Below are 17,035 nucleotides of genomic sequence, written 5' to 3'. Positions count from 1 at the left end.
AAGGTATTTGTCCTAAGGAAAATTCCCAAGAGGGGGCAAAGAGGAGATGCCTGGGATTGAGGATATTTGGAGTTGGACAAAGTGAACAAAATCCCTCATTTTCCCTGGACCATATGCAGAGAGCCAAAAGGGATAACACTTAGGGACCTCCCCCACCGAGAACATGGGGAAAAGCTTGTCCTCAAAGAGCTAAACCAGTGTTTAGCTCTAACGTATAGACATTGTCTATACATAATGTAAGAGGTTAGTCACCCAGTTACTCCAAGAGACTGTTGAAATGTGTTTGAACACACCCAAAATGTCAGTCAAGGGGACCCAAGAATCACCACAGGAAGGCCAACTTAGATTGTGACTATAATTAGGGAAGCAGGGACTTGGTCAACTCTGTTGAACCCTGTTAGGAGGAAGACTGTTTGAACTTGAAAGCAGTCAAGCTCACACACAGAAGAGGTAAACTTGAAGATCCAGAAGGGATGCTACCCACACTAACTCTGATGAAGGGAGGAGGTGGGCAGCCCACAGACCCCAGCATGACAGTCAGCGGACATGAACATATATGGCTTCTGAAACTCACTGTGATTAATTATCTAAATCAGACAACTCCTTCTCTTTGCTCTGAATCTGTATCCCATATACTCCTGAGTAAAACTTTTGCTCCTCCAGGAAAGCTAATGAAAGAGATAATATGCTTGTTATGTTGGCTTATGTGTCTCAGTTAAAAGGATATTCAGGGTTCTTACAGCATACTGGTACTTTGAGTTATACGTCAGTCTCTTGTCACCTTGGTTAATGGGAGTCTATGCAGAGCTAGTTCACACCAAGTGTGCTTAAAATTTTAACTGTTTGAGGCTTCAAAGCTGAAAACCTGACCTGGAATAGTGTACAATCTACAGAAGGTAAATGCTAACCTCAGAGATATGTGAGCATTGATACAGTCAACCTTCCTTGATAACATTCCAACGTTGCCACATGCTGTCTTTTAAATTTAAACAAATAACAATATAACAGTATTGGATGTGCATGTGCCAGTTCACTTCTAATGTTCCGTGTTGTAAAATAGCTTGAAGCCTATAAAACTGAAGGAATTATTGTCTTGGGCCAGATCTGTGCTGCAGAAAAGGATTCAGGGTCTTTAAACTATAAATAAATTTATTAACATTGGGCATTAAATTGTGAACTGCTACAGCACAGCTTAGATAAGGTAAGTCACGAAGCAGTCAGCCCAGTTTTCTATGTAGCCGCAGCTGCATTTCATTCAGAGCCTCACTTAGACACTTCTGAAACGTTTATAGTGCCTTAGCAATTCTAAGCTGTGTATACCAAAAATCAAATATGCTCTGGCCATAAACAAATAGCCCACAATATATGATCATATTCTAAGAGTCAAGAAATAGGAAACATTATAACTAAAGAGACAAAAAAAATTGATCATATGAAAGTTTTAGAAGTTCTGTAAAGGTAACTACCAAAACTAGAATTTAAAAGGCAAACAACAGGTCCAAAGGTATTTGCAGCAAATATGGCAATCAATGGGAAAAAAAAAAAAAACATTTTATTAAAAAGTATTTGGATTTCCTAATAAATAAATAAAAATGAAAGGAGGAATTCTGTTATATGCCTATTAAAAAGTAAGCAAGACTACCTAGCAAAAACTAAGAGACTAATACCCATTACTAGAGCGGATGGGAAGAAAGATCTCACATTCTGCTGTTAGCAGCACATGTTTACGTAACTTTTTATTTCATTACACATCAAGAGTAATGGAATCATTTACATTCTTTTACAACTATTCTGACTTTCAAATATTTATCCTAAAGAAAAAATTTAAAGATAGGAAAAGCGGTGTATATTAACGATCATTTTAGTATTATGCATAATAGAGAAAATTGAAAGCAACCTAAATTTCCAACAATTGAGAAACAGTCAAGCTGATAACGATGCATAACTTAGTAGAATGTGATGCAGGTGTTTAAACTTGTAATCTTCAGACCTATGTAACATTTTGGGAAAATGTTTAGAATACAGTAAGTAAAAATCTGAGTACCTGATCATAAGTGTGTTACAACTACAGTTATGAAAATACATGAATATCTCAGCAAAGTCTGGGAGAGAACAGGAGATGAGGAAGCTCTTGTGATGTATTTGAATCCCAGCTCTACAGATTGCTAGCTAGAAAACACTGGACATGTTACTTAATCTCTCTGTGCCTCGGTTTTCCAGTTTGTGAAATAGAGATAGCAATAATACCTACCTTCCAGGAAAAGGACACAAGCTAAGCAAAGGTAAGAAGGAAAGCGGGCTGGGCACAGTGGCTCATGCCTATAATCCCAGCACCCTGAAAGGCTGAGGTGGGAGGATCACTTGAGGCCAGGAGTTCAAGACCAGCCTGGGCAACACAGTGAGACCCCCCCATCTCTACAAAAAAAAAAACAAAATTTAAGAATTAGCCAGGTATGATGGCACATGCCTGTAGTCCTAGTTACTTGGGTGGCCAAAGCAGGAGAATCATTGGAGCCCAGGATTTTGAGGCTACAGTGAGCTATGATTCAGCCACTGCACTCCACGCACTTATACACTCCAGCCTGTGTAAGACCCCATCTCAAAACAAAAAAAAGAAGAAGAAGGCAGCGTAAGAGAGCATGACATGTCTCAAAAACACTTACGTTGGATGGAACAAAGCATTGGCAAAGGATGTTAGGTGAAAGATGAAACCAAAGATTTCTTACAAATCCTCCTGAAGACACTGACATTTAGCCTTCCAGGGAGGGAAAATCTGCTAAAAAACTGGAGACCAGGGAATAGATTCTTCAGATATGGATCCAAAAAAATATCCATGAAAACATAGAAGAGGAAGAGAGATCACAAAAAGAGTTCGGCCCAGAGGCTTGTGAAGTAGTAGAACAATAAATTAAGGGGGCCTGAACTCTGACAGTGAGCACAGCAAGCACTGGATAGTAAGTATATTTAAGGAAATATGGAAGACTACACCTAGAAGAAAAACCTCATAACTAAATACTGCATGGAATGTAACAATTGCTTGAATGTATAGAATAGCTCATGAGAAAGGAAAACTCTACACCTAAAGAAAAGTAAAGCCTAGAAAAATCTATCCACAAACACAAGGAGATGACAAAGAAGCTGGTCTATCTTTAAGCCCTAATGGAAAAAAACCTTCCCTGAGGATTTGAGAGAATGGGCCTGCCTCACCTGAGTTTGTGGTTAAAATTTACACTAGGCAAGGGTTCAGGAACATGGAGCCCAAGAAAATAACGTAAAACATGGAGCACTATGAAACAAGACCTATGGTAAGTAAAAGAAAGTAAGATACTAAAAAGTGCAGGTAATAGAATACCATTAATGTAAAAAGTAATAATAACCAGGTACGTATACGATGTATGTGCATAGATTATCTCTAGATAACAATGGTGTGTCCCAGGCTCGGTCTTTGGTCCCTGTCTTTCCTCTGGTGACACTCACTCTATTGTGGTCTGACCAAATCTCAAGGCTTGGTGACCACAATAAGCTGATTGCACCCAAATTTTATATCTCTAGCCCAGACCTCTCTCCCAAATTCCATACTCAAATAGTCAATGGACAACTCAAAATCTCTACTCAGATGCCTAAGGGACATCTAAAAACCCAAAACTTTTCTTATATCCTTTCAACCCTGGTCCTCCACACTCTTCCCCATTTTCACTGGCAGTAAATCCATCCTTCCAGTTGCTAGGTCCTAAAACCTTGGTATCGTCCTTGACTCCACTCTTGGTCTCCCATCCCACATCCAATATGTCAGGAATGTCTGTTGGATCTATTATCAAGATATATGCAGAATTCCACAGCATTATCCCTCCTTCCTGGCCACCACCCTGGTCAAGGCCATCATCATAAGAATGCCTGTATATTGTAAATTTTAAAACTTCTGATTTTCCTGCTGCCTCAACATGCCCACTGATAGATCCTCACTCTCTCCCTGCTCCTATGGCTTGGTTGAGCCCGCTCCCTTGGTGTTCTTCCTGTGTGAACCCTCCTGTTGTGTGGTGACTCTGTCTCTCCAGGACCTGTGAGTATAAATGTTATTGTCCTGTGCCTCTCCTGTGTCCCCTCTGTGGCCACACCAGACTGACCATCTCATGAAAGAATGCAAGACAACTTGGATCACTGCACCAACTTCCTGCACATCTCCCTGCTTCTACCTTTGTTCCCCCCACCACACTCACACATTCTAATTTGAATTTGGAAGCCAGAGTGATCCTTTAAAAATGTAAGATCATGCCACTCCTTGTCACAAAAGCCTACAGTGGCTTTCAATGTCAATCAAAGTTAAAGTCAAAGTGCTCACAATGGCCTGCAAGAGTTTGCTTGATCTGTACCCCATACCTCTAGATCTCTCACCACTCCCCACCCCTGTCCTCCACTCCAACACACTAGGCTCCTTGCTATTCCTTGAGCACGCCAGGCATGTTTCTACCTTATACCCTTCACCTAGTTGTTCCTTGGCCTGGAACATGCATCCATAGTTATCTATTTGCTAATGACCTCATGTTTTTAAGTCTTTGATCAAATCTCTCCAAGTCAAGGAGACTTACCATGAGAATATCATGTACTACTGCAGCCTGCCCCTCACCCCAGCACTCTTCATACTTGTAACACTGTTTTACATGTCCCATTTCACATGTCACTCCCACCTTCAAAAGTATTATGCAATTTACTTATTGATTATGTTTGTTATTTATTGTCTATTTCCCTGCAGTGTGCACACACTTTCCTAGAAGGTAAGCTTTCTGGAGGCAGGAATCTGTGTCTGTTTTGTTCACTGATGTATCCCAGCCTCCTAGAACAATGTCTGGTACATAGACACTCAATATTTGTCAAATGAATGAATGGAAGAAACAATAAGAAACTTCCAACAGTAGTCCCATCTGGGAAGGTGAACTGGGTGAATGGAGTACAGCGATGGAATGAAGGCTTTTTAATGTTGTAACTTACATTAATTATTCAAAAGAATTAATAAGAAAGGTAAAAATAAAATGAAATCCTAATATAAGTAAACACAAAACTACCCAGATGGATTATTCAGTCTAGGTCTCACAGCACTCCCACAGGCAAAAGAATGCTGAAGATGAGCTCACAAGCCAAAATTACAGAACACAAGAACAAAAATCTGCCATAAGTAAATATTAGGATGAAACACTCCCCCCCCATGAACTTCAGATTATATATAATAACATAGAAACCATTAAGTATATACATTTGTATGTACATGTACTTATAGATATAAAAATATTCAGAAATAAGAAGAAAATGAGACACTGAAACAATATTTTAGAAGTTAAAAATGGAAACTTCTAGAAATGTAAAATGCTGTTATTGAAATTTTAAATACCCAATGGATGTGTTAAACGACAGATTTGACACTCTTTCCAGATGTTCTTGAAGCATCTGAGGAAATAATCCATAATGCAGTATGAAGTGACAAGAATCAAAAAACATGAAAATTACAGAAGGAGAAAACAGAAAACATGGGGAGAAAAAATTTTCAAATAGTGGCTGAGAATTGTACAAAAGTAATGAAAGACAATAATTCAGATTTTAAAAGCATAAAAATTTCTGAGCTAAATAAGTAAAAATAAATCCCTATCTAGATATATGGTAGTTACACTGTAGAATACCAGTTAAAAAGACATTTTAAAAGCAAAAAATAAGTTAATGTGGATTGCTGATAAAGGAATAACAAAATAACAGCAGATTTCTCATCAATAGTAACAGAAGATAGAAGTCTATTAAATAATATCTTCGAAAGTCTGAGAAAAAAACATTTATATACCTACTGTTCATTCAAGAATTAGGATGAAATAAAGACATTTTTGGAAAAGTGAAGACAAAAAGTTTTCAACTAATAGACCTTTAAAGAAAACATTAGGCTGGGTAAGGTGGCTCACACCACCCAAAGTTCTAACACTTTGGGAGGCTGAGACTGGAGGATTGCTTGAGGCCAGGAGTTCAAGACTGGCCTGAGCAAGAGCAAGACGCTGTCTCTACAAAAAAATAGAAAACTTAGCCAGGTGGGGGCATGCACACCACAGTCCCAGCTACTCCAGAGGCTGAGGCAGGAGGATCACTTGAGCCCAGGAGTTTGCATTTGCAACGAGCTGTGATGAGGCCACTGCACTCCAGCCTGGCAACCTGGGTGACAGAGCAAGACCCTGTCTCAAAAAAAAAAAGAATTAATGGATATCTCAGGAAAAAAGGAAATTGAAAGCAAAATAAGTCAAAAGTAAAAAGAAATTAACAAACATGGAGATAAATCTAATACAAACATTGTTTAATACAATGATAAAAACAAATAATGATGAGAACAGGCACAGTGTGGCTCATGCCTGTAGTCCTAGCAATTCGAGAGGCTGAGGCAGGAGGATTGCTTGAGTTATTCAAGATTACAGTGAGCTATGATCACCCTAGTGCATTCCAGCCTGGGTGACAAAGGGAGACTCTGTCTCTAAAAATAAATAGCTAAAATTTTAAAAATAAAGTAAATAAAACTAAAACAAAACCAACTGGACAGTAATAATATGTAAAATTGTGAGGGACAGTGATTAGAGTTAAAGCATTCCTAGCACCTTGTATAATTTAGCAGAAAGATATGTAGAGACGTTAATAAACATTAGATTTTATTAAGTTAATGCATGTTATAATATGAACTACTAAAAGAATGGAAACAGAATTCTTCAAAACCAGTTAACAGGGGAGAAATAAAATTTTAAAACCCTTAAGAGAAAAAGAAGACAAGAAAAGAAAAAATTAAGTAGAATAGAAAAAGGAGCACCATGTTTTTTTAAGTTTTCAGCTGAAGTTTATATAATTGTACAAAAAAATTAAAACTACATTTTGTCAATTCTAGTGTGCTTATTTTTAGAAAGAATGGTATAATGAATTTAAGTGTAATATTTTCTAGCTTCAACAATGATCGCATTTTGCCACTTTTGTTTCATATAATTCCCCCACCACTCTTTTTTCAATGTTGCCAAATGATTTCAAGGCAGACATCATATTGTGTCATCTATCAATACTTCAGAATGCAACAGTAAGAATACCAACATAAGACAAGGACTTTTAAAAACATAAACCACAACATCATTGTCTAAAATAGCAAAATAAACAAAAATGCTTCAATATCATTTAATACCCAATCTGTGCTCAATTTCCCCTAAATGTCTCAAAACTTTTTTCATACATTTGGTTTGTTCAAATCAGGATCTAAAAAAAAATCCATACATTGCATTCTACTGATGTCCTTATATGTCTTTATACCCATCACAGTTCCCCACTCTTTTTGCTGTTTGTATTTCATATTTTTTGTTTTATTTTGTATTTTATTGTTATTTATTTGTTGGAGAAATGTATAGCATTTCTTATTTTCTGGCTTCAGCTGATTGCATTCATGTAGTTGGTAAACATGTTCCTCTAATGCCTGCATTTCCTATAAATTCTAGTTAGATCTAACGGCTTAATCAGAGATTAAATGTTTCTCCTCTTTTTTTTTTAGCAAGAATACGTCATAGGTAATATTACGTACTTCCTACTTAATCTCATCAAAAGGCATATAACATCTGATTGTCCCACTTTTAAAGAAGTAAGGATTGAGCAACAGCTTCAGGTGATGTCAGTCTGATCCATCCCTTATAAAGTTTCCAAGCAACTATATAAACATTAGTGTTAGTAGCCATTGGTGATCATTGCGTAGATCCATTATTTAAATGGGGCTGCAAAACAATGCTTTGAAAGTTGTACCATTTTCCCCACGTTTATTAGTTGGAATTCTTCTATAAAGAACTTTCCCTCATCAACTATTTGCATACCCTGAAATAAGAGTAACATGGGAAAGACAGCATAAACGTTTAATTCATTTTATATATCAGTTTTTACAATAGTAAGTTGGTGTCCCAGCAAGATTAAAAGATGATAAATATAATTTTTACTTTCAATTTCATATTGAACTCACAGATTTATATATTTGATTTATATCAATTCATTGGAGATATCATTATTTTTAACTCTCAAGTAGTCCCACCTTTGACTAATTTGCAGTTGTGTGCTTTTAATACTACTGCAGTAGTCTGAGCACTTCCTTGCTTTCCGGCATGAGACGATGTCCTAGGCTTACCTCGTTATACATTTCTTGCTCCAGACTTGTAGTCAACAATTTCTCAAAAGCTCTGCAGTTCCTTTTATTGAGAAATGGGATTTGGAGAACACAATCTCAACACTGAAAGTGCTCATCACTACAGGGTTTTCATTAGTTCTAGAGCTTTCAGCTGATAGAGATAGGATATACTAATTTTTTAGAAGTAGAATACAACTCTTATTTCACATTGATATTCCCAACTATATGATTTTTCTTAAATTCTTTTATTTTATATTTGTATTCTATTTTTCTTACACTACAAATCTTAGCTCCTAATGAGGTTCACATAAATTGCTCACTAACTTTAACATATTTATTCTTTTTATATTTATACTTTTAAAATAATAATACCAAAAATAAGACTAGAATATAGACTGCTTTATTTCTAAGATTAAAACTACTAAATAAAGCAAAAGATTTTTTTGTGGTTCTCATTTGAAATGTACAGTTAAAATACTTTGCTTTAAAATCATTTGAAATAATTCTTCTCTGTGTGGTTATACCACCAACTTTGTATCAGTTAGGTTCATTTGTTTCTATTGGTTGTTAATATGGGAGGTACATCTTGTTTTGGGTTTTTTTGTTTTGTTTTGTTTTGTTTTGTTTTGTTTTGTTTTGAAACAGAGTCTCACTTTGTTGCCCTGGCTAGAGGGAGTGCTGTGGCGTCAGCCTAGCTCACAGCAACCTCAAACTCCTGGGCTTAAGCGATCCTCCTGCCTCAGCCTCCCAAGTAGCTGGGACGACAGGCATGCGCCATCATGCCCGGCTAATTTTTTCTATATATATTTTTAGTTGTCCAGATAATTTATTTCTATTTTTTTTTTTAGTAGAGACGAGGTCTCGCTCAGGCTGGTCTCTAACTCCTGACCTCAAGCAATCTACCTGCCTCAGCCTCCCAGAGGGCTAGAATTACAGGCGTGAGCCACCACGTCCGGGCTTGTTTTGGTTTTTATTTACCGTTTTAATGTAAACATTACATGGTTCCATAGTGAAACTGCTAAGCAGGTATATTTAGAGAAGTCCAGTGTCCATCTATGACTTCTCCCCCAAACTTCCTTCCCTTCCCATAGGTAACTATTTTTATTAGGTTTAGGTTTCTATCTTTCCATTGTTTGTTTTTTAATATATAAGCAAATACTATATATGTTTTCACTTCCTGCACCCCCTTTCTTACCCAAGTGTAGCATATAATGCATACTTTTCTGCACTTTGCTCTTTTCACTCACATATATATATATTTATAGAGAGACAGATCTTCCAAATTGTTTTCTTACAGTTTTATAATACTCCATTAGATAGGTGTGCCATAGTTTATCAACAAAAACACTACTAATAGGCATTTGATTTTTTTCCAATATTTTACTATTGCAAACTACACTGCAATTAATAACCTATCAGTAATTTTGTATTTTTGCTTCTATATCTTTAGGCTAAATTTCTATAGGAGGGAAAGCTGAGTCAAAGAGTAAATCAGTATGTAATTTTGCTTGAAATCACCAAATTCTCCACCATAGGAATTGTGTCATATTGTATTCTTACCAGGAATATATAACACTACCTGTTTATCCATAGCTTCCCTAACAGGTACATTGTCAAACTTTTGAACTTATGCCAACATGATTACTAGAAAGTGGTGTGTTTGTATAGTTATATTTTGAAATGCTTTTTTCAAATTGTGAAGTCTCCAATATCATAAAGTATCTTACAATTGATGGCATTGAATAGCTACAGTTGGAAGCATTTCTTTTTTTTCTTTTCTTTTTTTAGCAGTACATAGTGATGTATCTTACATTTGATGGCATTTTTGATACAATGAAATATGTTCTATCAGTCATCTCAATTAATATAAATGGACTAATTGTCCAAGTAAAAGGCAAATATTTTCAGATCAGATATATAATTTTTATATCCTGCTATATGTTGTTTAAAAGACCTAACACTGTAGCCCAAAGAATTGATAACAAAATGATGAAAAAGGGCACATCAAACAAATACTAACCAGATGAAATCTGAACTAGCTATTTAATATATTTAGCACAGGACCAAACAAATTTTAAAGGCAATAATAGGGATAAAAGGCATTCTTACATAATGATAAAATATTAAAAAACAAATTCTAAAATTCTATGTACCTAATAACATTGCCTCGAAATATATAACACAAAACTGATAATATCACAAATACTCACTTCTTTCTCCCATTAATTGATAGCTCAAACAGATAAAACATTAGTAATGATACAGAAGATTTGAATAAGACAATTAAAAGCTTGATGTAATTAATAGATACAGTAACCTAGCCCCTTCCAAATTACAAAATATACATTCTTCTCAAGCACAGATGGATAATTTTTGAAAAATAACCATACACTAGGAAACAAAGTCTTGACAAATAGCAAATAGTATCATATAAATTACCTTCTCAATGCAATTATATTAGAAATAGTAGCTATGAATACCTATATTTAAAAATCCGCCTGTTTGGAAATTGAAAGTCTATTAATGCTACTCATAATATTAAAAGAATAAAGAAGAAAAACTATATGATCATCTCAACAAATATAGAAAAGACATTTCAAGAAGCTGACAACAAAATAAATATATATATAATTAATCATAAAAAGTTAGAAGTATTCTTGGACAACAAGACAAGCATGCCCTATAGCATTTCATCTAGTTGACATTATAATGGATACACTAGCATGTATAGTAACACCATAAACAAAACTAATATCACCTGCAAAGAATGTAACTGACCATAGCAAATGCAAGAATATCTAGATAAGTTCCCAGAAATAACAAGAACATTCAGCAACTTTTCTGATTATAAGGTCAATATACAAAAAGTAATTGTGTACTTATCATCTGCCACAAATAACTAAAAATGTAATTTAAAAAAATATGGTAGTGTTACTTTCATGTTATATGTTTGCTTTTTAGACAACACTTTAAGGAAACAGTAATCTTGAACAGGTATCTCAGGAAAAGGAAAGAAATTCCAGGCAGGAAGTTTGCATGAGCATAAGAGACTCCAGAGAGAAGGAATGAAAATACATAACCCCACATGTGGACTGAGAGATAGAAAAGAGAGACTATCAAGAACCCAAAGGGGATTAGAGGAAGCAGCTGATTTCATCTGCAAGCCAAGAGCGAAAGGACTAAGTTAGGGGCCACAGGGAAAGCTTTGAAGAGAAACTTGGTCAGCAAAGAAGAAAGCAGCAGAAGGTTTCACAGGAAGCACAGCTGCCATGGTCTTCCTTCTCCAGTGAGAGATCACTGGGGTGCTCCTTGTCACCAACCCTGACAGTTGATGAGCTCATAGATGTGTCTTGACTTTCCTGAGGTTTTGCTTCCTGCTCTGTAAGTAAAGGATGACAGTATTGATCATACAGGATTGTTACGAAGATTAAATGGCATTACGGCGTGTGTCTGCTATGAGGTGCTCAATAAATGTTCCTTCTTTCCCCAGACCTCCATACTTCCTTCACCATTTGACAGAAAAGGAACCTGATGTTGGTAAATCATAGAGCTGGTAAATGTTGGAGCCAAAATGAAAACACTAATTTTCTGATTATAAATCTCACATTCTTTTCACTGAACCATGAAAATCTTGCGATTCAATTCCGTATTTTTTGAAGCTTCAAAAGAGGTTGCTATGGGAGCATGTGGCGCATCGAGTCACAGTTCACAGTCAACGTTTTGGAAAATGTAATTGGAGCGATTCTGAGTTACCAGTTTGGAGGCAGGAAGTGAGAGAAGGACTAACGCAGAAATTACTACATGTGGTCTCCAAATTTATTAGATATTTGCCAAGATTTTGCTTGTTTTGCTGAGAAGCAAAGAATAAGTGAAAACAGCTCATTCTTCCCGTTCACAGATGGACACTCAAGCAATATGCAATTAATCACAAGCTTTTTCTTATGCAAATATTATTTCAATGTGAAATCATTTCCATAGTGCGACTGTGAAGTCCTTTAGGAAACTGAAACAGAACACAATTCAGCCATTCCCACTGTGCCTGACTCTCTACGTGTGTCCCTGAAAAGACAGCTGTATCCCCAAATATATTTTCTCATTGACTTTCATTACTACTTTGGAGATGCTTTTCCAATTTGAAGATGCTTTTCAGCTAAAGTACGTATTTTCAGTTCCAGGCTGTGTTACAGTATGAATGGCGCTATTTCTCACTGTGTACAAAGGAGCATAATCGGACCCATTTTATAATTAAGGCCGAGAAATTGGAAAGGTGCTTTGTAAGAGCAACATGTTATTATGGCGATTACATATATGGCCTTAAGATTGGCTATTACCAACATTTACTAGCTGGGTGACTTTCAGTAATTTACTGAAACCCTTTAAGCCTCAGTTTCCTTACTGTCAAATGGAGATAATACCTACTTGATGGCATTGTCATAAGGATTAGATGAAATGACAGACGTAAAGTGCTTCATCCAGTAAGTGCTCAATACTTGGTACTAGTAACAGGAGGAAGAGCACTGGCAGTAGCAGTAATAGGTGGCAGCACAGTCGCAGTAACAGAAGTAATCCGTGTGCGTGGGCGCCTACTCTTGCGGCTGTCCTCACACTCGAGGGTGCCTACGAGACGGCTCGGGGGGAGCAAGCGCCCCACTCACATCTCCTCTACGGCCAGTCTTTGTGCTCGGAGTTCCCACTCTCAGAATCAAGGGGCTGTATTTTCAAGAAACCACTGGTAAAAGGTGAGACCCTGAGCACTTGGAAAATGAAAGGAATTTGGGAGATTTGCTCCTGAGAGAAAGTAGGGAGAAGAAATGAAAGGAGAGGCATGAGAGGAGAACAAGAAAAAGGGTGGAGGATCGAGCCATCCCAGGGGGAAAGGAAAGTAGGAAACCCCCATTGTTGGGGGGGGGACAGTAAGCAAAGGACTTTAGAAAAATTCTCTAATTTGTTTTTCTACTGAATTTGGCTGAGCAGTGTGCACAGTGGGATCCCTCCTGGCGACCCCAAAATGCTAAAAGATCATGACTAAATTCCTTGTGTGAGTGGATTTCTGTGGTAACTGAGGAAAGGTCAGAGTTCTATGGGTGTAGCAGGCACGACCCAAGAAGCAGCCTCTGAGATCTTGAGAGGTAGGCTTTCAACTTCTGCAAAATGTGGGTTGAGTGCTGGAGTCCATCCTAACTAGATCTTAGCAGAAGGAGACACAGCTGCCATCTGTTAGACGTTCGCTACCTAAATGCTTCTCACTTCCCATTCCTCACCTTCACCACCGAATCTAACTGTCCCTGGTTCCCTCCTATTCACAGCTCAGATGTGAATTTGAAGTTACTGAAGGCCTTCCCTGGCCCCCTCATGTCCGGATGAGATGTCCCGGCTCTGCTCCACTATATACACGTCCCCACTCAAAGCACTTTTCACGAGTATAATACGTCACTCATCAACTCTCCCCTGCTAGACTTGAAGCTCTATGAAGACAGGAATAATATCTGTTTGTGTGCACCTAATACAGAACACGACACTCAGCACAGACTAGGAAATCAATAAATGTTCTTTACAAGAGAAAGCAAGCTGAAGAGGGTGGAGGGAAGCCTCAAGGAGGAAGGCAGTGCTCAAAGTGTGACACACTCACCTTTTTTAAGGACAGCCCAGTTTGGTTACCCATGGTAGGGGGGCGACTAAAATCCAAATACTGACCCAAAGCAAAATTTGTTCATGACACCCTTGTCCTGGTCTAGGACTGATCTTTCAGAGCCACGACTCCTAGGAGGAAATGTCAGAGGGCTCTTCCCCACCATCTCTAAGGAACATACTTTCTTCCAACTTTACTCTCTGGATTATTCACTTGCTCTGGGAACAAAGAAACTAGAAAATGTAGTTAGAGACAAAGAAGGAGCGGGGAATCTCCCCCTGCCATTGGTATCCACCCTCTTTTATGGGATCTCTTGGGTTCCAGGGCTAAAGTAAAATCAGAGGTGAGAGGAGAGGGCTGCAAGATTGGAGAGGCAGGAAAACACAAAAACCGTAGAGAGTCCCAGTTCAAACTGCCAAGAAGGGAGCCCAAGGATGCGGGCGAGCAGAGGATTAATTCTGAGCGCAGGGCTAAGAGTTCCGTGCTGGAGACTAGAGAGTGAATGCAAGCAGACTTTTGCAGGGAGGACAGAAGCACATTATTTAAATGTTTTTAAATAATATTTGATAGCAAGTATTATTTAAAATATGCAACTACTTCAATCAACAGCACATGTAGCTCACCCTTGCAAGTCAGCCTCAGTGTTGTGTGTGGGTGAGTCTGTCCCGTTTCAAGTGCTGGGGAATGAAGTGATAATCACTGCTCTTTGCTCAACTTTTCATTCCTGAAGTCCGGGCAGGCTCTCCTGAAGACAGCCTTGGTGTGTGGGGATTCTAACTAAATGCTCTCATGGCAGACAAAGGAGATGATGCCGCAGTAGAGGCTGGGGTGCCATTCCAGGGCAGAGGAGAGAAGAAAGCTCTCCTCTCCCGCTGAGAGCCAAGGGTCAGGGAAAGAGAGGCCAGCCCCAGGATTAAGAAAGAGATGCATAGGATTTTTGGACAGCCAAGGGAGTCCCCACAAATGAAACTAAGGATTTAAGGATGTTGCACTGCCAGGAAAAATGAAACAAATGTGACTAGTGAAGAAGGGCTCAAAATTTCTCAGCTTCTAAAGCAATCCCAAAGCCCCAGTTTCCGCACTAACAGAAAGCAGACTGCTCTGTTTGTACGGACCCCACATCACCCCAAGTGCCGCTCTCTGATGCACCTGAGAGGCACTAGAAAAGGACAATCCGTCGGTCGGACCCCGAGGCGGCCAGTTCACTTGACCAAGGAACTCGTTCCCCTGCCAGCAATCAGATGACCCATGGATGTCCTGTCCTGAGATTTTGTGATCCTGTAATTTATTAACTGCAGAAAGCATGAACTCTGGCTCTATTACCAGGACGGTTCTTCCCCTTTCTCTAAGTGGGAGGTTTCCATTGAGGTTACTCCACCGTTGTATCAGACGTGTTAGACATGTTTATCTTTAGATAGTTCATCAGTTACAAAATAGTGAGATATCATGTGCCAACAAAAACAAGACTGAACTGCAAGAGGAATGGAATTCACCAAAAATCCTGATCTCTAATCCTGAATAATATCGCCATAAAAAGTCTTTTGGATGCAGTGGCGCAACATAAATTTGGGGTATCCTGAATACTATATGCAATTGACATTTATCACTTAGATCATCTTCGGTGAAAGGTCTTTAAATGTATAAGAAAAAAAGAAAGGTATGCCAGGCCAGGAGGGGAGTCTTGTAGTTTATCCAGTTCAAACCCATTTACCAAGCTCTGGAAATGCCCTGTCTGTACCCTAGTTCATTGTCACCCACGTGGCCCGAGCAGCAGGACTCCTCACAACCATTTTCCTACAATGTGATCCCTCCCCAAAGCCGTATTTGATTGGACCAGGAGTGTACACATGTCCCAGGCCGAGCTAACAGACCCCTTCTCAGAGGAAATTGGAAATGCAATTGAACAATTCTCACTGCAGCATGGCTCCCTCCTGAATGGAGGAAACAAACCCCAAAACATGGCCTTGTTTTCCAATACTGAGAACGAGAAGCAAGGGCAGCCAGTCTGTAAAGAGAGGAATGCACGAACACACGGGACCAGCAACCAACTTGCATTCCCTGGTTGCAGCTAGAGCCTTAGGTAGCATTCCTGCACGTGGATTTCATGAGACATTCACTTACCTGTAAAACAAATGTCCCCCTTTTTGCTTAAACTAGTTCAAATCTGCTTCTGCTATTTCCAAGTAGTGGAGTCCTGAGTGATAAAGAGACTCATCCCAGGATTTGAGATATTCCTTCTTTCTTATAGGCAGCCTCCGTTTTGAGTTACTCTGTCTTCGGGAATGATCTAGTGATTGTGAACACAGATGAACTGAAGAGACTGAATGGGCACATGGGTCATTAATTAGATCACTATCACATTCTGACCTGTCTATACCAATCATTTCTGTCATGGAATCCTAATTTTCTCACGTAGTCAGCCACTGTAAAAGCAGATCTCACTTTTCCCCAAAACAGTCTTCCTTAGTGCTGGCATAAGAAAGAGGCCAGGAATAGATAGTTTTGGTCCTGCACAGCCTTGTGCTTGGTTCAGCTCTTCAGTGATGTCCCCACCAAGGCTGCGGCTTCACAATTGGATCTCAGAAGCCACACTTCTTAGGAAGTGTGGTCACAGGAGGAAGCAGTTCAAGAAGTTCATCCTGGGAAGACGGAAGATCTTCAATCTTCAATCAAGGTGATAACGGGTGGGAATCTGTGAAGTGGTGTAAAACTCAGAACCCCACAGCCATTGCAAGACTACACACGGAGAAGGAAAAACCAGATCCCTCTGAAAACATGAAGGGCGGAGAGAGGCCCTTATTTCCTGCCTTGGAAAGTGTTTCATTTTACAAGGCTGGGAAGCGAAAGGAGACATTTGAACAGTAAAATCACAGGGCACCTGAGGGGGGAAGAGTGCAATTGCACAGCGTCTCCGAAGCAGCATAAGGTAAACTGGGAAGACACGTGTCTATAGGAAAAAGTCGTCTCTCAGGAGTTCATCCCAAGGGGTATTCTGAGGGGAATTTATTCACATATATAGGGTGTCTTTCTCTCCTCCTTTTCCTTCCTTCCTTCCTTCTTTCCTTCCTTCCTTCCTTCCTTCCTTCCTTCCTTCCTTCCTTCCTTCCTTCCTTCCTTCCTTCCTTCCTTCCTTCCTTTTTCCCTTACTTTGGCTCCAGAACCAATTTAAACAAGAAAAATGTAAGGAATTCCTTTTCCCTGTCCAGATGAGGTCAGCATCTCTTTACTGCTCAGTGTCCCAGAAA

At 38.8% G+C, this 17,035-nt stretch overlaps 1 long non-coding RNA gene across 1 annotated transcript in view; it reads right to left on the bottom strand.

The window, feature by feature from the left end:
• The window catches only part of LOC123644707, a 68,881-nt gene that overhangs the window by 11,916 nt on the left and 39,930 nt on the right, over positions 1-17,035 (bottom strand). The gene's annotated exons all lie outside the window — the stretch shown is intronic.

Source organism: Lemur catta, chromosome 9 (genome assembly GCF_020740605.2).
Source record: "Lemur catta isolate mLemCat1 chromosome 9, mLemCat1.pri, whole genome shotgun sequence".
Taxonomy (NCBI): Eukaryota; Metazoa; Chordata; class Mammalia; order Primates; family Lemuridae; genus Lemur; species Lemur catta.
Note: the sequence above shows the minus strand (reverse complement) of the source record. Positions and strands in the feature narration are given on the sequence as shown.